The sequence below is a fragment of the Tachypleus tridentatus genome, chromosome 8 (genome assembly GCF_004210375.1).
Source record: "Tachypleus tridentatus isolate NWPU-2018 chromosome 8, ASM421037v1, whole genome shotgun sequence".
NCBI classification, from domain to species: Eukaryota; Metazoa; Arthropoda; class Merostomata; order Xiphosura; family Limulidae; genus Tachypleus; species Tachypleus tridentatus.
In genome coordinates this window covers 30,249,453-30,274,189 of record NC_134832.1, presented here as the reverse complement: position 1 = coordinate 30,274,189, position 24,737 = coordinate 30,249,453, and the positions used below count along the sequence as shown (strand labels likewise).

Sequence of the window (24,737 nt, the reverse complement as noted above, 5' to 3'; positions counted from 1 at the left end):
TAATGAACATAACCTGCCAGGAAGACTAACAGGTAAGTACAAGAACCACTGTCAGTCATCTGAAGTTGGCCTTTCCAGTCCTGGTTCCAGGTTATGTGTCATTATGGCCAGTACCAAAAAGTAAAGTAATAAAAGTGTTAAAAGACATGCAGCAAAATTGTAATAACTTGCCATGACAACTAACGGGTAGTTCAAACAGCATCGTTAGTCACCTAAAGTTGGCCTTTCCAGTCCTGCTGTCAAGTTATTTAATGTCATGGCCATTTTCCAAATTCAAATCGAACTAGAGAGATTGAGACTCTTAAAAGGGAAACAAAATTAAAAAGGTGTAATGAATAAATATAATACACTTAAATGACATTAAAAAGATTAATGGCCATTAAAAACCTAAAAACTTTATCAAGGTGGACAGTGTCACTGTCACCAACAACACTGTCTAATGTTATGGACAAACCTTGAGACAGAACATGTTTAAAATAGAGCCGTCGTTGAGAGTCGTAACGATGGCAAGAAAGTAAAATGTGGCTTACAGTGATTTGAGTGTCACACAAACTACACACTGGTGCATTAGTTCCAGATAAAAGAAAATGATGAGTTAAAAACTGTGACCAATGCATAGTCTAGTTAGAACAACTTTCTCCTTCCGAACCTTACAAAAGCTAAATGGCCAAAGTCCAATATAAGGTTTTATTTGGAAAAAACTTGTCGGGTTGCTCACTCCAAGTTGACTGCCAGCTGGCACAAAGCCGAGCCTTGAATACAAGACCATAGTCCATGTATGGAATAGGCACAGTGGTGATAGTGCCAGAGCAGGTAGATTTAGCTGCCATGTCTGCAAGCTTGTTCCCGTGAATACCAACATGGCCTGGTATCCAGAAAACCTGGATAGAAGTAGATGTTCATGAGAAATTGGCCAGTCTGTTTTGAATATCAGTGATAACAGGGTGTAAGCCAACATGAAGCAATCCCAGGGCCAGTAAAGAACTAAGCGAGTCAGTATAAATAGTGCAGTTGGAGTACTGCTTAGCTTCAATATGATCCAGGGCAAGAGATATTGCTACAGAAGCTGTAGAGGAGATTCTGCGTGCAACCACCGAACCGCAACAAACCATGACAGAGCCCACAGAGTCACCTGATTTAAAACCATCCTTATAAATTAGAATGGAAAGATTATTCAAAAGGTGTTCAGTAAATAAAAGACGGTACTTCCAATTGGGAGTATCTGCCTTTCTCAGATGATTTAAAGAAAGATCACATTTGGGGAGTGTAATAAGCCATGGTATATGGCTGACCAGTGGATTCTGTAATGTTATCCAAGGAAAGATCAAATTCATCCAATTGCGCCTAGATGCGAAGGCCAAAAGGAGCAATAGCAGATCGTCTGTTCTGAAAAAGTATGGCCCACTGAGGAAGGAAAACACATACCCAGGTAGGATGCTTTGGTAAGGAATGACGTTTCGAAGAATGTAGTAAAGACAGTTACAAATGGCAAAGGTGCAGAGAAGGTTCATGAGAGTCTACGTATAAGCTCTGAACTGGGGAGGTGCGGAAAGCCCCAGTGCAGAGTCGAAGTCCTTGCTGATGAATGGGCTCCAGCATCTTTAAGGGCAAGGGTCTGGCAGAGCCATAGACAATTGATCCATAATCGAGTTTCTATCGAATAAGAGCACGATATATCTTTAACAAAGAACATCGATCCGCTACCCAACTGGTGGTAGAGAAGACACAGAGGATGTTCAGTGCTCTTGTGCATTTGACCCATAGCTGCTTTAAGTGTGGTATAAAGTTCAGCTTACAGTCAAAGATATGCCCCAAGAACTTGGTCTCAGGGACCACTGGCAGCGAAACTTCACCGATACGGAGTTCAGGATCAGAGTGAATACCCCGTTGGTGACAAAAAAAATGCATGCAAGCGGTTTGAGAGAAAGAGAAATAAAAGCCGTTCGTCGTAATCCACTTCAGTACACGATTCAGGGCAGTTTGTAGTTGCCCCTCAATATATCTCATGTTCGACGACTGACACGAGATGTGAAAGTTGTCGACATAGAGCCTGTTTGCAACAATAAGAGAAAGTTGTTCAGTGATGGCATTAATCTTTATACTGAAAAGTGTGACACTCAAAACACAGCTCTGAGGGACTCCAAGTTCCTGTAGAAAAGAACAGGAAAGTGTCAAACCCACACGAACTTGGAATCTCCTTTCCATTAAAAAATTTTTAATAACCATGGATAAATGGCCACGTAATCCATGTTGTGTCATAAGCCTTCTCAATGTCAAAGAATATTGATACAAGATGTTGTTGTTTGAAAAAGTCTTCTCTGATTGATGTTTCAAGTCACATTAGGTGGTCCATGGTAGAGTGCTGTCATCGGAACCCACCCTGGGTGGACGAGAGGAGGTTGTTTGATTCGAGGAACCAAACAAGATGAGCATTAACCTTCCTCTCTAATGTCTTACAGAGACAGCTCATCAAAGCAATTGGATGGTAGTTTGAAGGAATCTTGGGATCTTTCCCATGCTTAGAGAAAGATAAGATAATAGCCTTGTGCCAGGCATTAGGAAAAAACATTCTCCTGCCAGATCTGGTTAAAAACAATTAGAAGAATATCAAGAGAAGCAGGAGAGAGATAGAGCAGCATGTCATAGTGTACATCATCAGGTCCAACAAATGTACTGCCAGACTGATGAAGGGCCATTTTCAGTTCCACCAGTGTAAAGGAACAATTATAGTCAAAGAGACAGTCAGTTCGAAAGGAAAGAGGTGAACGCTTTGACCAAGTCTTATTGGCCAAGAAGGTGGAGGAACAAGCAGAAGTGCTAGATACCCGGCAAAAGCTTTCACCTAGAGTATTGGCGATGCTCCGGACATCAGCTACCTCTTGGCCATCAGAGAGTAAGATCGAGAGGGGGACAGAATTGTAGTGCCCACAGACTTTTCAAATCTTATACAATATGACTTTGGAACTGGTGGTAGAAGATATGCTAGTTGTGAACTGAATCCAAGATTCCTTCTGGATTTGACGTCTTACCCACCTAGCATGTGCACGGGCCCGTTGGAAAGTGATGCGGTTGGAAAGTGTGGGATATCTACAGAAAGTATCCCAGGCCCATTTTTGAACCTTCCGTGTTATGTGGCAGGCAGGATTCCACCATAGACGAGGATATTGTGGAAAACGTGTTGAGGTTTTAGGAATACACTGAGCAGCTGCTTGTATAATACAGTCAGTTACTGCTGCCACACAGCTGTCTGTTGATGGCTGATTCACGATGGCAGTATCAAGTTCTGCAAGAGAAGTGAAAATGGACCAGTCTGCCTGATCCAGCTTCCACTGGGGCATGTGGGTAGGGTGGCATCAACCATGGCCAGTCTCTCTCAAAAGTATAGGAAAATGATTACTGCCTAGTGGATTATTGTCAATCCTCCATGAAAAATGGGAGAATAATGAAGGGGAGCAAACTGAGAGATCAATAGTGGTAAAGGACTGACTAGATGCATGAAAATAAGAGTAAGAACCAGTATTAAAAAGAGAAAGGTTGTGATCAGAGAGCATATGTTTTACAGAGCAAACCCTCCTATCAGTAACAGCACTTCCCCAGAGGGGATGATGCCCATTAAAGTCCCCCAGGATTAAAAAGGGAGACGGCAAGTGTTCAACGAGAGCATCAAGGTCTGATTGATCACCTATCTCTGAAGGGGACAGCTAGAGAGAACAAACAGTGACATTATGACCCAAGAAAACACGGATGGCTACTGCCTCCAAGGGTGTGTTGAGTGACAAAGACAGGGTGGGCACATGCTGATCAACCAACAGTGCCACCCCTCCATGTACTCATCCATCCCACAGCCTGTCATTTCTGTACATAGAAACCTGCCAAAAGGTGACTGTATCAACAGGTTTCAGAAATATTTCTTGTAAAGAAAGATGTACAGGATGGTAGGAAGCAATCAATGTTTTGATGTGTAGATTAGAACATAAACCTCGACAGTTCCATTGTATCAAGGTGGCCATTTTTAATGATGGGAAGGCGAAGTGGCTTGAGAACCCTTCTGTTTACGACCACATCTTTTTTCCTTACTGTCCTTATTCAGAGGAGGTCTATCGACCTCCATGGATCCTGCCCTGGGTCGATTGGGCAGGTCTTTGTTGTTGAAAGGGGATTCCAGTGACTGAGGACACGAACGAATGATTGTTTTACATCTTGGGGTGGGAGAAAAAGATGTATCTGAAGAAATAACTGTATTTGAAGCCAAAAGATGTGAATCTTGGGGTTTGTAGGAATGTATGGGAGGAACAAAATGGGTGTAGAAGTTGATTCATCAACCTATTTAACCATGGAGGTCAAAAGGCTTTTCTGTTTTGAAAACGATTCTTTTGGAGGCACAGAGAGATCTGTCTGTACTCCCACTGTAGTTGTGGAATGAAGTGCAGCAGTATATGTCTGAGATGAAATGGCGGAAAGCAATTTCCGAGCCTCAGGATAACTAATGTTATTAGTCGTTTTTAACGCTGAACCTCTTTTTCCTCCAACCATTTAGGGCAAGAACTAAAGTAGGAAGGGTGAGAACCATTGCAGTTGACACAACGTGGGTTCGTGTCACACATACAGGCATCATAGTCCTTGTCACAACAACAAGCACATGTGAGGGAATCACGACATAACATCTTTGAGTTGCCGAACCTCTGACATTGGAAACATCGAAGAGGAGTATGGAATGTACGGCTGTACCCTGCAATTTAGATAACCCGCCTTGATGGTGGCAGGTGCATATGGTAATGTAAATGTCAAAACAAGGATATTTGTCAGCATCATAATTCCATCTTGTGAGTGGAGATACGCCTCACTGCAGAAACTCCTTGAGGGGAGAAACCAGCAAGAATCTCAGACTCTGGGACGTTCTTCAAATCCCTCTCAACAATAACTCCTCATGATGAATTCAAGGTAGCATGAGGGGTAACCTCAATAGGTACATCCCCAATTGCCTTTGAATTAAAGAGGAGTAAACTATGTTGAGATGTGGATGTTTCAACCAATATGTCTCCAGATCGAAGCTTCTTTACTGATTTTAGAGAGCAAGTAAGTCTTTTTAGTCCTTTCAGAATAAAAAGGGGGGCATATGCCCTGAAGGTTTTTCTGAAAGAAAATGTAATATAAGAAAATGAGGTACATGTGTTACAGATGTTGAAGATTGCTGCTCAGAGTCTTCAAGATGTGGTTGTTTACCTGTTGACTGTTTTTTCACTATTTTATTTAATTTTTTCATAGGAGGATCCATAGGAAAAAAGGAAAATTTCGGTACCCACTAAACCCACCCACCATGGAGCCCTACAAGGACATTGCAGCAATGCCAGTTTCATGAGCACTATACCCATACACCAGCATCAGACACAATGTCCACAACATCCATTGAGAACTTCCAACACTGGTACTTGGTTGACTCTAGCCCAAGTGGACCAGCCAACTGACCCAAGGAGGGCCACCCAAAGGCTGCCCGTGTACAAGAATTCAAGGCCAAAGTGGTGTGTTAGAGTTGGACCCCTCAACCATCAGGAACCTCTCCTCCCCTCCATGGGTTGCCATGCACAGCAAACACATGGGTAGATGTTTAGATCCCAAAGGAGCTAACCAGAAAGAACAGAACCTTCCCTGGGAGGTCTCCTCACCACATACAGGAATCCACACCGAGGGGAGATTGTCTGTTATTAAAAAGTGTGGTCCATCGTGGTTGGAAAACACAACTCCAGGTAGGATGCTGTGGTAAGGATCAAAGTTTGGAAGCATACATTACAGACAGTTGCAAACGGGCGAATATATAGAGGGGGTTCATGAGATTCCACATACAGATTTTGCACGAGAGATGTATGAAAAGCTCCAATGTAAAGCCAAAGCTCCTGGTGATGGATAGGATCCAACATTTTTAGTGCTGAGGTTCTGGAAGAACCATAAACCACAGACCCATAGTCAAGTTTGGATTGGATGAGGGCACGATAAATTTTGAGCATGGAGTATCGATCTGCTCCCCACGAAGTAGAAGAGAGGACATGGAGAATATTCAATGCTTTTAGACATTTGATACAAAGTTGCTTGATGTGTGATATAAAATTTAATTTACAATCAAATATAAGACCTAAGAACTTTGCTTCAAGGACGACAGGAAGTTCAACATCATCAAGACGGAGTTCTGGATCTGGATGGATTCCCTGTTTGCTGCAGAAATGTATACAAACGGTTTTAGAGAGTGAAAGTTTAAAACCATTTGCTGTGGTCCACTTCAGTATCTGATTGATTGCAGTTTGTAGCTGCTGTTCAATAAACCTCATGTTTGATGACTGACAGTCATAAACAAAAAGACCTTTTGCAACTGTAGGCAGTAGCTGTTCACTGATGGCATTAATCTTTATAATGTAAAGTGTGACACTTAAAATACAGCCCTGAGGGATTCCAAGTTCCTGTGTGAAAAAATGAGAAAGTGTTGAGCTCACACAGACGTGGATTCGGCAATTCATTAAGAATTGCTGGATGAATAGGGGTAAGTTTCCACGCAATCCATACGAGTGAAGGTCTCATAAGATGCCATATCTCCATGTTGTATTGTAAGCTTTTTCTAAATAAAAAAAAACAGTAACAAGATTTTGTTGCCTTAAAAAGGCTTCTCTGATTGATGTTTCAAGGTGAATTAAGTGGTATATCATATAGCGTTGTCTTCAGAACCCACACTGAGTAGGTGAGAGGAGGTTGTTTGATTCAAGAAACCAAACAAGGCAGGCATTTATTATCCTCTCTAAGATCTTACTGAGACAATTTGTCAAAGCAATGGGATGGTAATTTGAAGGAATCGTTGGATCCTTCCCAGGTTTCAGAATAGGGAGTATGATAGCTTGTGGCCAAGCATCTGGATAAAATTTTCCTGCCATATCCAATTAATGACAGCTAGGAGAATAGTAAGAGTTCTGGGAAAGGTGGCATAACATCTCATAATGTACATTATCAGGTCCGACTGATGTATTGCAAGAGGGCGATTGTAGTCATAGGAACGGTCAGTTGAAAAGGAAAGAGGCAGATGCTTCACCTGTGTTTTAATGGCTAAAAAGGAAGGGGATAAGTCTGAAGAGCTAGATACACAAGAGAAGAAGTCCCCAAGAGTATTGGCAATGCTCTGTACATCTGCAACTTCATGGCCATCAGATATTAAGAGATAGAGAGGGAGCAGAAGTATATCTTCCACTCACCCTCTGGATCTTATCCCATATAGCTTTTGTGCTGGTGGTTTAAGAAATGCTGGAGATGTATTTAATCTATGATTCCTTCTGGCTTTGACATCTAACTTGCCAAGCATTTGCATGGGCTTGCTAAAATGCAATGCTGTTTGAGAGCGTGGGGTATCTTCGAAATTTATCCCAAACACACTTCTGAATTGTCCGTGTTATAGAAGAGGCAGAATTCCACCAAGGGTGGATATGCCGTAGGGAACATGTCGATGTTTCAGGGATGCATCGAGTAGCAGCTTGTATAATACTGTTGGTTACTGCTGCTATACAATCATCTGTGGATGATGTACATAAGATGGCAGGATCAAGTTCCGAGAGACTAGTGAAAGAAGGCCAGTTGGCCTGGACCAACTTCCACCGAGGTACATGGGTCAGGTGGTACTGATCACGACCAATCTCTCATAAGATGATGGAAAAATGATCATTACGTCATGGATTAATGTCAACCTCCCAGGAAAGTGAATGAGTAGTGAAGAGGAACAGGGAACAGACAGAAAGATCTATAGCTGTAAATGACTGACTAAATGCAAGAAAATGTGTGTAAGAGCCAGGCTGTGGTTCAGGAGCATATGCTCTATGGCACACCCTCTCATATCAATATGGAAGCCACCCCAAAGAGGATTATGCCCATTAAAATATCCCAAGATTAAAAAGGGGGTAGGCAGTTACTCAATGAGGGTATCGAGGTCTGATTTATTATAATGCATTTCAGGGGTAAGGTATAGAGCAAATAGTGATGATACAACCCAAGGAGACATGGATGGCTACAGCCTCTAAGGGTGTGGTCAATAACAGGGACCAGATGGGCACATGCTGATCAACCAGCAATGCAACTCCCCCATGCCCCCGTCTTACACATAGCCTGTCGTTCCGGTATAATGAATAGTGGCAGATAGTAACTGTATCTGTAGGCTGTAGAAATGTTTCCTGCAAAGAAAAACATATGGGATGATAAAAGTCAATCAGATCTTTGATGTCAGTCACATTTGATTGGAAACCCTGACAGTTCAATTGGATTAGTGTGGCCATGTGTAATTATTTCAGAGAAGATGGTAGAGAGTCCTTCTGCTTATGACCACATTTTTTTTCTTTATTGGATGTGGGTCTATCGCCCTCTATGGATCCTGCTCTAGCTCAAATGGTTGAGTCTGAATTTATCGGTAGACATACTAATGATTGAAGGCACGGACGAGTTGTTTGTTTAATTTTTGGGGTATCAAGAGAGGGAGACCCCATGAAAACATCTTGACTTTAAGAAAGTGAAATTTGGCAATGACTGGGAGGTGTGGTCAGGACAGAGATGGAAGAAGACACAGCTTCATGAATTGTGTTGATTTTGGGAAGTGTTTCATTGAGATTTGCTGGTGAAGATTGTAAAGAGGATAGGGTAAGGTCTGTTTGGACTCCTACTGTAATAGCAGAATGGGTTACAGCAGCATAAATCCTGGTCGGAATAGGTAATAATAAATTTTGAGCCTCTGTGTAACAGATTGTTAACTGTCTTGAGACATTGTACTTTTTCTTCTACCCATTTAGGGCAAGAGGGAAAATAAGAAGGATGTGTACCATTACAGTTTATACAATGTGGTTCGAGTTGGCATTCAGTGGCATTATGGTCTTTACCACCACAATGGGCACAGGTCAAGGAACCATGGCAAGATTGTTTTGAATGACAAAACTGCTGACAACGGAAACATCGTACAGGATTTGGAATATAAGGTTGCACCTTACAATTCAGATATCCTGCTTTTATTGTGGTGGGAGGAGGTGGTACAGTAAATGTTAATATTAGAACATTTGTTGGTTCCAGAATTCCATCTTTTTGAGTGAAGATTCGGCATACTGCTGTGACACCTTGGCTGGTGAGACTTGCGAGGAACCCAGATATGGGGACAGTCCTTAAATCTCTTTCAACTGTGACTCCTCTGGAAGTATTCAAAGTGGAATGAGAAGTAACTTCAATGGGTATGTCCCCCAAGGCCTTTGATGTTAGGAGGAGTTTGGAATGCTGTGATGAAGATGTTTCCTCTAAGATGTCTCCCGAACATAGCTTTTTTACCAATTTAGGGGAGCCAGCAAGCCTTTCTAAGCCCTTCTGAATAAAAATGGGAACATCTGCCTTAGAGGTTTGTCACTTAAGGAATGCAAAATTAGGAATCACGGGACAGATTAAAGTGGTGAGTTAGGCTGTACAGATTCATCAATGCATGGTCGTTTTCAAGTAGTCGGGTTTTGCTCAATGGTTTCAAGTTGTGTTATTTTTTTTCTTTTAGGAGTATCTATAATAAATAGAAAATTTTTGGTGCCCACTGACTCCACCAAGGAGCCCTACAAGGAGATGCACTACAGTGCCTTAAAGGCACTGCAGCGATGCCAGGGTTTCTTGAACACTATACCTGAACACCAGTGTCAGACACAATGTCCACAACACCAGTTGTGGACATCCTATGCTGGTACTCAGTTGACCCTGGCCCAAATGGACTAACTGATTGATCCTGGGGGGCCACTCCAAGACTGCCCGTTCACAGGAATTCAAGGCCAAAGTGGTATGTTGAAGTTCGACCCCTCAACCATAAAGATTCTTTCCTCCCCTTCACGGGTTACTATGTATGGCAAGCACGCAGGTAGATGTTTAGATACCAGAGGAGGTAAACTGTAAGAACAGAACCTTCTCTGAGAGGTCCCCTCACCACATACAGGAATCCACATCGAGGGGTAGCAATAAGATCAGAATATCAAAGACATGGAAACTATCATCATATACTCATAATACCACATTCTCGATGAATTGATACTCACTAAACATTCTTCTCTGAAGAATAGTCTTTTCTAAATTAAGTTGCTGATTAATTAAACATACCTAATAAAAAAAATGATACACATCAGAACAGTGTATCCATAATATCACTCAACGGTTTGATTAGAAAATACAGATCTTCCACTACAACAGAAAGTGCCACAATCAGTCATTTTTTTTAGCAACAATGTCAATTAATTGAACTCGTGCCTTGTGTAAGTGGGTTGGGAAGATTGTAGAGCTACACTGGTATACTTTCTTTTTATTAATAGTCTTACATCTAGTGCACTACTACCAATATTTTAGTAATAGTGTTTTCTTTTTTAACATGACGGCCTTTACGTAATTGGCAATAGACAAATCATGATTGAACTTCCACCCACCCCCAAAAAAAGACTGCTTTAATGCTATGACACCCCTTCAAATGTTTAAAATTATTTTCAAATTTTTAGCTAGCAAATAAACCTTCAAACACAGCCCTAATATTAACAGCATAAACCTACATATTTTAATACTATGTACTTAACAACATGAAGTGAAAACAGACTAGTTCAATAAATATGTAACAACTTCAATGGTTTTTGTTAGACTGAAAAATAAGAATATCAAAGATATATAAAAATATAAACATCAAGACTACACAGACAATTAGTCTAACAACATTAGTCCTTCGCATAACATTACCAACTAAAGCAATGAAACATAACCTGTAGCAGCCCACAAAGAAAGCATATAGAATGAGAATATAGCCCTTAAAAAGAGCTGATAGCAAGTTTATGAGATGGCTAAGCTTAAAAATTTTCTTTTGTTCTCATCAGACAAAATATTAGCAATATTCCTGACCATAAGCATACTATGTGGAATACTGGAATTGACCTCATGACCTGATTATTTAAATATTAATCCTTTTATGGTATGTTCAAAGATCAAGAAATTGAAAGTTTATAAAGCACCAGGGCCAGACATTTTCCCCAGGGTTCTAAGAGAAGTTGGAGAACAGATGTGTAAGCCTCAGTCTCATTACTTCGTTTTTTAGTAGATTACCAGAGTGGGCAAGGTTTATTGAAAATTGGTTGGTTGATTGATTTAGTGTTTTATGGCACAAAGCAGCTAGGCTATCTTCACTAAATGTCCAGTAAAAAGGTAAAATAAATTCAGTAAAATTCATAAAAAGAAAATTAAGGTAAAACAAAACAGTTAAAAAATAAATAAATAGCATAAAATGAATGTTTACATCTAGTCTACAGCATCAAGAGAAAAACTACAGTAATTCAAGTTGTAAAGGACTTTCTATAGTGTGACTAATAATCATAACTCACCAGGAAGACTAACAGGTAAGTACAAAAACCATCATCAGTCACCTGAAGTTGGCCATTCCAGTCCTGATTACGAGTTACTTAATGTTACGATCAGTTTCTAATTTCAAATTGAACTAGATGAACTGTGATTTTTAAAAGGGAGCCACATTAAAAAGATGTAAAGTGTATATCAAAAAACTTAAATGGTATTAAAAAGATTAATGGCCTTTAAAAAACTAAAAACACTACCAAGTTGGACAGTGTCACCATCACCAATAACAGTCTAATGTTATGGACAAACCTTAGGACAGAACACACTTAAAATGGTGCCGCTGTTATAAATCATAACAATGACAAGAAAGCAAAAGGTAGCTTATTGTGATCCAAGTGTTACACAGACTACACATTGGTGCATCCATTCCAGATAAAAGAAAATGATGAGTTAAAAAACTGTGACCAATGAGTAGTCTAGTTAGAACAACTTCCTCTTTCCGATCCTTATGGGAACAAGATGGCCAAAGTCTAATATAGGGTTTTATTTGGAAAAGCTTGTTTTGTGTTGCTCACTCCAAGTCAACTGCCAGCTGGCACAGAGCTGAGCCTTGAATATGGGACCATAGTCCATGTATGAAACAGGCAGAGCAGTGACAGTGCCAGAGCAGATAGACTTAGCTGCAGTGTCGGCAAGCTCATTCCCACAAATACCAACATGCCCTGATATCCAGAAAAACTGGATAGAAGTAAATGTTAAAGAGAAATGAGCCAGTCAGTTTTGAATATTGGTGAGAACAGGATGTGAACTAACATGAAGTGATTCCAGAACCAGTGGAGAAATAAGCGAGTCAGTATAAATCGTGCAGTTTGAGTACTGCTTAGCTTCTATGTGATCCAGGGCAAGAGAAATGGCATACAATTCAGTAGTGAATACAGAAGCTGTAGAGGGGATTCTGTGCACAACCACCAAACCACAAAAAAACAATGACAGAGCCCACACAGTCACCTGATTTTGAACCATCTGTATAAATAGGAATGGAAGGATGCTTCAAAAGATGTTCAGCAAATAGCAGACAGTATTTCCAATCAAGAGTGTCTACTTTTCTCAGATGACTTAAAGATAGGTCACAATTGCACACTGTAATAAGCCATGGTGGGATGAGCTGACCAGTGGATACAGCAATGTTATCCAAGGACAGACCCAATTTATCTAACTGCACCTGGATACAAAGGCCAAAAGAAGCAATGGCAGATCATCTGGTCTGAAAAAGCATGGCCCATCGAGGAAGGAAAGCATGACCCCAGGTGGGATGCTTTGGTAAGGAATGGAGTTTTGAAGCATACAGTAAAGACAGTTGCAAAGAAGGTTCATGAGACTGTGTATAAGCTCTGAACTGGGAAAGTGTGGAAAGCCCCAGTGCAGAGCCGAAATCCTTGATGATGAATAGGGTCTAGCATCTTCAAGGCCAATGGTCTGACAGAGCCATAGACCAGTGATAAAAGGAGTTTCGATCAAATAAAAGCACAATATATCTTTAGCATAGAAAGAATGTTGATCTGCTCAAGTGGTGGTAGAGAGGACACGGAGGATGTTCAATGCTCTTGCACATTTGACCCATAGCTGCTTGATGTGTGGTATAAAGGTTAGCTTACAGTCAAAGATAAGCCCCAAGAACTTGGTCTAAGAGACCACAGGCAGCACAACTTCACTGATACAGAGTTCAGGATCAGGGTGAATACCCGTTGGTGGCAAAAGTGCATGCAAATGGTTTTAGAGAGAGAGAAGGTAAAGCCATTTGCTGTGGTCCACTACAGTAAACAATTAAGAGCATTCTGTAGCTGCCGCTCAATATACCTCATGTTCAACGACTGACATGAGATGTGAAAGTCATCAACATAGAGACCGTTTACAAAAGTGAGAGGGAGTTGTTCAGTGATGGCACTAATTTTTATACTGAAAAGTGTGACAGCCCTGAGGGACACCAAGTTCCTGTAGAAAAGAACTGGAAAGTGTTGAACCCACACGAACTTGGAGTCTCCTGTCCATTAAAAAATTTTAAAGAAAAATGAGCAAATGGCCACATAACCCATGTATATGAAGGTCTCGCAAAATGCCATACCTCCATGTTGTATCATAAGCCTTCTCAATGTCAAAGAATATTGATACAAGATGTTCTTGTTTGAGAAAGGGTCCTCTGATTGACGTTTCAAGTTGAATCAGGTGGTCCATGGTAGAACACTGTCATCAGAACCCACACTGGGTGGGCGAGAGGAGATTGTTTGATTCGAGGAACCAAACAAGATGAGCATTAACCATCCTCTCTGAGGTCTTACAGAGACAGCTCGTCAAAGCAATTGGACGGAAGTTTGAAGGAATCTTGGGATACTTCCCAGGCTTGGAGAAAGGCAGGACAATAGCCTGGCAAAAGACATCAGGAAACACATTCTCCTGCCAGATCCAATTAAAAACAACCAGAAGGATAGCAAGAGAAGCAGGAGATAGATGGCACAGCATCTCATAGTGTATATCATCAGGTCCAACCAATGTACTACCAGTCTGATGAATGGCCAGTTTCACTTCTACCAGTGTAAAGAAACGATTATAGTCATAGAAACAATCAGCTCAAAAGGAAAGAGGTGATTGCTTTGCCCAAGTCTTATGGCTAGAAGGTGGAAGAAGAGGCAAAAGTGCTAGATACCCAGCAAAACTTTCACCTAAAGTATCAGAGATACCCTAGATATCAGTTACTTCCTGGCCTTCAGAGAGCAATATCGAGAGGGAGACAGAGTGATATTGACCACTAACCTTGTCCCAAATGACTTTGGAACTGGTGGTAGAGAATATGCTGTTTGTGAACTTAATCCAAGATTCCTTCTGGCTTTGACATGTTACCCATCAAGCATGTGCACGGGCCCGATGGAAAGCGATGCGGTTCAAGAGTGTGGGACATCTACAGAAAGTATCCCAGGCTTGTTTCTGAGCCTTCCATGCCATGTGGCAAGCAGGATTTCACCATGGATGAGGATATAGTGGAAAACATGTTGAGGTTTTAGGAATACATTGAGCAGCTGCTTATATAATAGTCAGTTACTGCTGCCACACAGTTGCCTGTTGATGGCTTACAGACAATGGCAGGATCAAGTTCTGGGAGAGCAGTGAAAGAGGGCCAGTTTGTCTGATCCAGGTTTCACCAGGGCATGCGGGTCAGGTGGCATCGACCACAGCCAGCCACTCTCAAGATTATAGGAAAATGATTACTACCTCGAGGATTATTGTCAACCCTCAATGAAAAATGGGAAAATAATGAAGGGGAGCAAATTGAGAGATCAATAGCAGTAAAGGACTGAGAAAAGGTTTGTGATGGCACAGTATTGGATAAATCACTCAGGATCTTGACGAATGCTCTTTTGCTCTCAGTTTAGCTAACAGAATCTTTAATGCATTTATAAATATAATAAATACAAGTGAAGAAGCAATTAACTTTCTACACAAGTCACTATTTAGACCTTAACTAGATACTCTCTCCAATTTTGTTGTTCTTATCTGTTAAAGAATATTGATATACTGGTAAATGGTTCAAGGATGAAAGGATTATGTCAGAGGGATAGGTTAAAATCTCTTATTTTATCTTGAGGAAATGAAGGAAAACACTAAGATTATCAAGGTGATCAATAAGACAAAGACCTCAAATTTTCTTGCATTATAATCTAAAGACAACAAAATGAAGAGACACCACAAGTTCAATATTTGGAAAAGAAAGCTAGATTCCAGTTAAATAACGGACTTATGAAATGTGTTGCAATAGCAACAGCAAAGGTGAGCATTTTATAGGAATTTAAGAGATGTTTCCCAAAAAATAAAGGGTGGTTGAAAGTTTTATTTTTCTCAAGGGTAGATTAGCAAGGGCAACCTTGTAGGGCCAAAAGAAACTTGTGTCCACAGCTTATTTTGTGCTGTGCAACAAAAAATTATAAATTGCATGCCAAACCACATAAATCATTCTATCTACCTATTTCAAATCCTAACCAAGAATTTTTTTTTTAAAGAACAAATCTGACATTTTCAGATGGCTCAAAATATTCAATTAATATTTCAAATTTTTTAACTCCACTGCCCAGATGACCCACACATACATGTAAGTTACACAAACACCCAAAACTTTCACACATCTTATTCAAATCTTCACTATTTCCTGAACACTCCTGAAAAAGAAATTAAAAACTTCCAACTTCTTTTTGTGGTACAATTTTTTGCAACCACATACAATTCCAATAGACTACCTCTCCTTTCATCACCACGTTAATAGCCTCCCTGTAGTGAAAGGACCAAAACTGCTCAAGTTACAGTACATGAGACTTTATCAGCCTTTAAGAACAGTTAACAATATACACCTTCCTAATTTAGAATTTTCTAAAATTCTTAAAAACAGATCTTAGAACTGCAAATGCTCATTTCATGACAACTTAAGGCTTTCATCACCAAGTTAACCTAAATCCTCATCTACTTTTTCAGAAAGTCCTTTCCCTGTCTTTAACACCCAATGGTATATTATTATGCATACATTATAGGTGGTTCATAGCCAAAGACTAAAATCACAGTTGAAATAAAAAATGTCCATATGAACAATGAGAGAAAAAGGACAGAAAAAAACAATAAAAAGAAACAAACTTAAACAATGAGAAAGAATAAAAAGCACCAGGAGAGAGATTATTTTGTGAGAATATAATGTGTTTAGTTACAAAAGTATCCATATAAATAGATGATACACATAATTATGGAAGGTTACACATCTACCAAATTTAACCTCCAAACAAATATTCAAACTGTGTCTTTCAACTAACAGATATTTTGTTTAGTCATTGTCTATGTAATAAAATACAAGTTTTGAATATGTGTAAAATATACTCTTCTCACTGTAGTAAAAATATTTACTTAACTGATGTTTGTTCATTACTGGATTAGCACACACATACTAGTATATGAAATATATAAATACATTTATAGATATTTTACTGAGGCATGATGCAGAAGACTCAACTTCTGTACTTTTCATTTTGCTTGACTGTTCATACATTTACATCTCTCACAAAGATTTCAAATTTTAATACTTCAATGAGTAATATGCTATCTCCTTTATCAAGACACATAGATAAAGGCTTTAACAGCCTACCTTTGGGACTGACAAATGATTTACTGAATTATTGAGAAATAAAATTTTAATTATTTTGAAGAAATGTAATTTCTTAAATTAATTAATGTTTGTATTTAAAAATTCCTACATTTGTATACCAAACAGAACTACACAAAACAACTTCTTTCATGGACTGAAATAGTTCAACCACAAATTATCACTTCCAACTTCACCTAAATTTAATATAAAATTTACAATATGATAACAAAGTGACTTCAAAGCCTAATTCACCAACTCAGACTAAACAATTCTTATATATCTGAATATGAAACATTTCATTAACTAATAATTATTACTCATTTGAAATTAAATCTTCCTTTAAAATTTAAATTTCAATCTCAACAAACATATCTATACATAGTAAAATTCTTAAAATTCTTGTGATAGCAATATTTGAATTCAAGATGTGTCATCTTTAACATTTCCTTTGATCAGAACACTACACCTACACTAACAGTTAAAAACTATAATACAGTAACAAATATTTTAGAGGGGTGATTCAAATGATTACCTAAAGGCAGTGATTATGTCACTCAGTGTCATGACAAACTACTATAATTATGTGAATCAATGCAACAAATAATCCAGTAATTAAAATTAGCATTTCAAATTACTACTGATCTTCCTAACAACCAATAAATTGACTGTTATGAAAATTATCAACTAATCAAAATCAGATTTTCAGATTATTCAAACATCCATAGGAATCAAAACATTTTCTTTGTTTATTGTGAATCATAAAACCATATAATGAGATATCTGTGCTCTGCTCTCTGCAGATACTGAAAATCCAATTTTAGCATTACACAATTTTACTTCAAGTCTGTTCAATTCAGGGCTAACTTGGTCCACTGACTGGGGTGGGAGGCAGGAGGACTGCTTCTGATTTAAAGATATTGGGTTCAATTCCCATTGTTAACATACAGTTGTTCAGTTACACAGTCAATTAATCAGTGTCTTTCTCAAATCATCCATCATGTGAGTGTACTGAACTTTGTAGCCAATCAATGCATGTGCACTGAAAATGTGCCTAAAAAAAGACTTTACTGCAATTCTTCCAGTGTCCACTCATTACCAAGTGATGTGTTTTTAGTTTGTTTTTCAGCAAAGCCACACTGAGCTATCTATTTTGTCCACCATGGGGTATCAAATCTCAGATTTTAGCATCACAAGTCCAAACAATATTGTTTCTAGATCTCTTTCTTTGAATTATTAGGTTGAGGAATAATTTGTGAGCTTTTTTAAATAATTTCATTCAAGCATTACATGCAAGACTATACAATACTTCAATGCATGAACACATTACACCCAAAACATTTATTATGATACTTTATTTCATGTAATACCTAGGTATATAGTATGCATTGTTGTAAATGAAATTGCAAGAAATTAAATGCGAAAGCAGATGGTGTTGAAAATGCTCGATTTTGTCCACTTGACATTCCATTTAATGAGCTGAAAATGAAAGCAAAAATTAAAGACATATGAAAATCAAACACACCATCTATTAGAGCAAAAAAATTACCAAATAACATGAAATAATTTGCGAAAGCGTTTCATTTATGAATATATTTTTTTAACTTGAAAAAATGCTCACGAATTATTCCTCAACCCAATATATATATATATATATTTGACTACACAAATATATATGTCATTACAATGTCAGTAATATATAAGTTTGTTTATATATATATAAACAACCAAAGGCCAAATTTGAGATTAAAATATAACAAAAATAAAAATCCCTTCAAGTTTCTTTGAGCTGTCCAGGACCCTCAGTAACTGATGGTTGTTAAGCCTAGCACAACTACTAACATGCACATTAAGCTATTTCTATGAATAAGGAAGCTTATTACTTAGCAATGACATCACATGAGAAATATATTGTCCAACATAATGACCTAAGTTCTACTACATTCATCAGTACAACTTACAGCATCCATGTTTCAAATTCATTGAACAATCAGATAAGGTTGTTAAAGATTCACACTTTGAGAAACTCTTACTCGAAAAAGAATTCTGGTAAAGTACACAAACAAGATATAGATCTCTGTCCTGGGAAACCAAAATTGTGAAATTTGAACAAAAATACTTATAATGGGTAACAGCATAAAAACTACCTAATAAAACTTGTACGTAAAAAAAATAGCATAATAACAACAGAATAAAAAACTAACATATTTCAATATAAATTTATTTTGATCATGTTAATTTGGAAATTTTCCCTAATAAAATTTGTAATTGGCTACCAAAGTTCAGGGTTTGTTTCATAACTCATGCAAGTAACAGGAAAACATGTCACTGGTGAATAAACAAGTATATATTAAATTGTGTTCTGTATACATTCTTAAAAGGCAAACTTTCAGGGTTAGAGGTTGTTGTTTCTTTTTGCAGTCACTGGAGTTAAAACTAAAACTTTTTTCCCCCTAAGTCTTAACAAGGCAATATTGCAATTGCGGCCTACTTAAACATTATCAGTCATGAAATACATTTTTGTAAAAGAATACAGCATACAAAAACAATGTACAAGCAGCCAGTTGTAATTTTACATTTGCAATTTATATCCTGGCTAAAACACTGGCAATATGAAGTTTATATAAAACACTGCATCAGAAGATATGGAGAATAAGTGTGTGGTACTACAAACATAACATACTCACAATGTAAAAATAAACTGATAATTTATTTAACACTAGAGAAGAGATTACACAAATCACACATCAAAATGTAAATTTAACACACTACTTAATAATAAAGAAAAATACAGTTATAAATTAGAAACATAACACAATGAAAAAAAAATTAAACTTTGATTAACACTAAAGTAGCCCAAGGGTTAGCAGTAGGTGCTGCCAGCCAGTTGCATTCCATCAAGTTACCAGGTGAAAATTAGGGATGGTGGCAGTTAGTCTTAGTAACATTGCCAAAATTCAAAAACAAAAATGAAGCATCAACAGGTTTGGTGCAAAGGAGAGTCAAATCCAAAACCCTCGATTCATGAATTAACCCTAATCACCAGGCTACAAATGCCAAAAACTAAAATAACTTGACTTAATAAGGAAAGATAATAAAACTTGTAATGCTAACACTTGGGTTTCGGTACTCACAATGGGCAGAGCATGGAAAGCCAGTTATGTAAACAACGAATATAGTGGAATTATTTCAATTACTTGAATAGTTAGAATAATTAAAAACAGTAATTATAATAAAAATTAATTACAGTTAACTGTGGCATGTCACTTTATTAAAAGATTGTAAGCACTAGTTGAAGATGTAAAAAATTCCAATATTTAATATTACTACAAATATACTCAACCTGCAAAACCATTAGAGGATATGCCAAACATTTTTCTACAGTCAGTGGAACTATCAAATTGCAATATGAATGATTCTTATAAATATTAAAAGTTGAGTACAAACTGGTCTACTTCAAAGGAATGGACCAAAACAAAATCCAAACCAAATACTTCAAGTTTTATTACTAGAAACTTTTAATAAATCTATCAAAGGGTAATATCCTTTCAAAAGCAGTGAGATATGCAAAAATTGCAGAAATATAGCTATCAGTGTTTTAAACTGATAACACATCTGGCTATAAAAAAAAGGCATTATAGATATTGAAAGGACTAATTTTGAAGATTTAAAAATGGTTCTCTGTATTTCTAGTTTTGTCCAAACTTATTGAAAGGAAGTGTATTGTTCAAAATGTAATTAACGTATTAACTTGAATACTAGGTGAGAAATATGAATACAGCATTTTCATAATACTTGTATCTTAGTTCACAAAACATAACTATACTGAATTACAACAAACTTAATGGAATAGTAATTTTACCTTATGTTATCTGATGTTATTCAACCTATTTTGGAATTAATATTCTGCAGCACTTAGGCCCTTTCCACAACTTTTCAGTGAATTCCTTCTTAGTAGTCAGATGGCAAGGGACACCTTCCAATCAATTATCAGCAATCCTCTTTTACCCTATGTTTTCAACTATCACCTCTACTCTGAAAGCAACACTTTAAATTCAATATTTAAAACTGTCTTCCTCTCTGTCTCTTTTCATCCTCTCACATTTTTCCCTCTCTTTTTTATTACGACACTCCTTGCCTACTTTCTCATAATGTACCAGTACGTCTGACAGTTTCCTCAAGCTAAATCATTTGTACTAGATGGCCACTCACAAAATACAATTGTCATGATCATCAACTTTCTTTAAAAGAGATGCAGTATCCACTTCTGTCATATATGCTATTTTAAAGAAGTTACACATATAATGGAACTTACAATAAACAATACATCACATCACAAATAATGGGATATTTCTCAACTCATTACTGTATTAATTTTTGTAAAGTGCACATATTGCAGCAAAACTTAACTTCCTAAACATCTGAAGGAGAGAAATATCCTGGACATACAAGCCAACATCATATTGAAAATCATACAAAATTTACTATTCAGCACTTTCATCAACTATATATTAGAATTTAGCATTGGACCTTTCACAATGTTAGACCATGTGTATAACAAAAATTAAAAGCTTACTCAAGAAATCTGAGTGAACTACAAAATGAAACTTGTAATAACAGTAACAACAGAAGAATTAATCACAGGTCAGACATCTGGGTTAAGAGGTTTCTAACTTCATCATCAAAGTTTTGGTTTCACTTACTTTTCCCCATGACAAAATATAAAGTCACTTTCATTTTTCACATTGGTCAGTCACTAGGGTGAAAGTGACAAGAAATATCATCACACACTTGGTGTCAAACTTATTAATATAAGCCAATCAAATCACTGAGAAACAATGTGCTTATACTCTCCTACCTTAGTATGTATAAGGAAAACATAAGCCAAAGAGCATACTCAATCCAACCTCTCAATCCAAGGTATGTCATACAAACTATACACAACTGTTAGAAAAATTTTTATGTCAAAAAAAAAATTACTTGTGTGTTCTATTGGTAGATATAATTGAATTAATTATTATTAATGGATTAGGAAAGTGTTAATAATGACTATGAAAAATGTCATCTTTATCAACACATGGACTGCTGTATCTTTAATTGGATTGTTTATCATGAGAGTTAATCATTAATGATACAAAGTACACACCATAAAATAATGCCATTTTAAACAGACTTCACTTGTTAATTTAGATAGAATTACATTTTAAGCCTGCAATGTGATCAAATTCAGATATCACTGCCATAATGGTATTCACTATTCTTCAGAACTCAGAATGTCTCTAGCAAATTGGTTGCGCAAAGAACCTTTGAAAAAAGCCAAGTAAAATCCCTTGCTGAAACAAAAGATCAATCAATAATTAGACTGAAAAAACCAAAACTAAACATTTCACAAAGATTTGAATCACAGTAACTTAAGTTGGTATGTAATACAAGATATCAAAGTATTATAACACTGCTCAGTTTTTAAAAACTACAGTAAAATATCACTGCATATGTGCATGGACATACAAATTACGCTCTGCCTATAGACATGACCATTATTAAAAATGTTAGTTTAGAAAATAAACTGTAGGAAAAGGTAGTAAATTTAGAAAATTTTATACCATTTTGAATGAAGACATTTTGTTGATTCAAACAAAGAAAAAACAATAAAATGATGATTTTCTCAGAACTGGAAGAAAACCATTTTACATTAAAAGAAAATGCAATCATATATCAGTGCTCCAGATGATGGGCATATTGGAGTACTTCCCAACCAAAAATTCATCACTTTTTTATTATTATGTTTGGATTCTAGAATGATCCATAAGACTCTCATATCATAATTGGTCTATAGAGATCTATAGCCAGTGGTTGTCAACACTTTAAGCACAACAAATCGTGACCTGATTTCAATGACAATAATTCAATTTTGTGCAAGTACATGTGATGTTTAGTGAAAATCTATAGGTAATGGAGAAAAATGTGTATTTCCAGATTTAGCATACAGGAATTATTGTTTATCAGTTGTCAAAGGTTTTTATTTACATTTCTTTACAGTATAAATATATACTACATTGTTGAAGCTGGGCTTAAGATTCTTCCACAATAAGTCTGTGACTTGATTATAAATTAAAAAATAAATGAACAGCACACTCTCCTCTTGTTTTTATATATATATATATAAACTAGTTAAGTATATGTACAAAAAAATTTTTACACTATAGAGAACACAAAAACATCATAAACACTATATAATTCTCTTCGTCTTGTCAAATCCACTTAGGCTTATTCAATTACTTAAGAATTTCAGTTAATAAACCAAACTATCTATTCCACTAGAATGTTGCGAGTAATTCACTTGCACTGTTACAGAGTTACCACGGTCATATACTGCTCTTCCAGTAATCATTTAGTCCTTTTGTTAATAGTACACTCAGAATGGTTCAATTACTTTAGAACTCACTTTCAAGGAATAAACTATACCTTGTTTCTTTTAAAACTGTTAATTTTCCTTTAACAGATTAAACATTAGGCCTATCATTTCTATGAAAGTTAATTTCAAACTCTTCCTTGGCAATGACTTTATTTTTTTCCCGTTATTGTCTTTGTCTATCTGTCTCCTGTTTCCAGCTCATTCCACACTATTTATATGTTTATTACTAAATCATCTCCTTGCTATATTCTTGGCACAATGAATTACAAACACAACGTCCAATAAATACCTGATTTTAACTCTCCCCTAATAGGGCAAACTGGATTTTAGGTTGCATTTACACAAACATTAAGTAGAAAAAGGTTATAAGTTTATTGACTAGGTACTTTGCTAAGCCACATTTGGAGTACTGTGTTCAGTCTAGGATAGCTTACCTTAGGAAAGGCATGGAAATTGTTGGAAATGTTCAGAGGAAAACTACCAGAATATCTAAAATGGACAAGTCATTATATAAAGACAGGTTAAGATCTCTGAAAGTGTCTCTTGAAAAAAAGAACAAATCAAGAGAACCTGATTAAGTTACTTAAAACTGTTAAGGAAATTAATAGTGCTGATGCATTATCTTTCTCATGCTGAATGGTCAGAATAGCAAAACTAAGAAATAAAAATATAAATTTTGGCACAGGAAGAGTCATTTCCAACTAAGGCTGCTTTGTTTTTCTCGCAGAGATGTGGTGGATAGTTAATTTAAGTGGAGACTTTATAAATATTTCATAGATTTGAAGCAAGGAATATCATTGCTCACACTCATCACAGTAACAATTATATTGAATGTATTAATGTTGTTGTTTTTTAATATAAAAAACAAAACATTTACAAGAGGTTCCTTCACCACAGTAGTGCTCATACTGTTATACTGAAAATCATAAATTCAGAATCGTCACAAAGTTTACGCTAGTAGTAATAATATACGAGTATACCGTAGTTATGCTTACCAAAAGTCTTAATATTAATAACCTGACATATTGCTAAATTAATGTTAGTAATAATAGTAACATTTTACACCACCTCGAACTATTATACAATTCCGAGACTGAATAAGACGCCAGCGGCTCTAGTACAACCTAGTACAAGTTGCAGTTAGTGGTGATGGAAGTAACTACACCAGCACAAATGCATCTAAGTATTTGGGCATTAGGAACACTGAGTTAGGCCTAGAAATAAGTCAATTCCCAGTATGTTTTACAAATCCTCACTTACTTATAATTTATAAAACTGTGTTCTTTAGAAAATGTTAAGTACCCCACATATATAATTCAGTGATTATTAATACTTACCTTATTTAGAGCCAAAAGGACACATATTTGCTGGGCCTTAACTATCACTAACCAACGTTGTACTCGTACGTAACAAATCCCTTACTAATTTCGCAACCGGTGATACTTCCTTTCTGACAGGGTTAAAAGCGCCATTATAGACAGTTCCAAATAACTAGAAATGAATCAAAAGTCTTCATTTAAAAAAAAAATAAAAAAATTTAGCTCATATAACTTATGATTAGAGAAAATATTTAATGTTAACTTTCCTGTTTATCACCATCGCTAAAATCATTTACTAACATAACGTAGGAATAATAATATATTATTTTGTCTCTAGAAGCAGTCCTTACACAACCATCTCTGAGTTAAAGAAAATTGAAAATAGAAAATTTAAATTATGTTTTATTTTTCAGTTATTCCTCGATTCTCACTTAAAAAGCAATAACGTGCTGGCGGAAACTACTGCTGAACCCAACTG

The 24,737-nt window shown here is 36.8% G+C and overlaps 1 protein-coding gene across 22 annotated transcripts in view; it reads right to left on the bottom strand.

Moving 5' to 3' along the window:
* LOC143222085 (peregrin-like) overlaps positions 1 to 24,427 on the bottom strand; it is a 58,272-nt gene extending 33,845 nt beyond the window's left edge. For 6 of the 22 annotated variants that reach the window (XM_076447982.1, XM_076447983.1, XM_076447992.1 and 3 more), the window contains exons 1-2: positions 24,278 to 24,405; positions 23,375 to 23,429 (exon numbers count right to left, since the gene is read on the bottom strand). The gene's annotated coding sequence lies outside the window, so the exon portion shown is untranslated. Of the gene's footprint in view, positions 1 to 20,387; positions 20,561 to 23,374; positions 23,430 to 24,277 lie in introns of all 22 variants that reach the window. The other 16 variants (XM_076447981.1, XM_076447991.1, XM_076447984.1 and 13 more) reach the window with 8 other exon arrangements.
* Between the last annotated feature and the right edge of the window lie 310 nt (positions 24,428 to 24,737).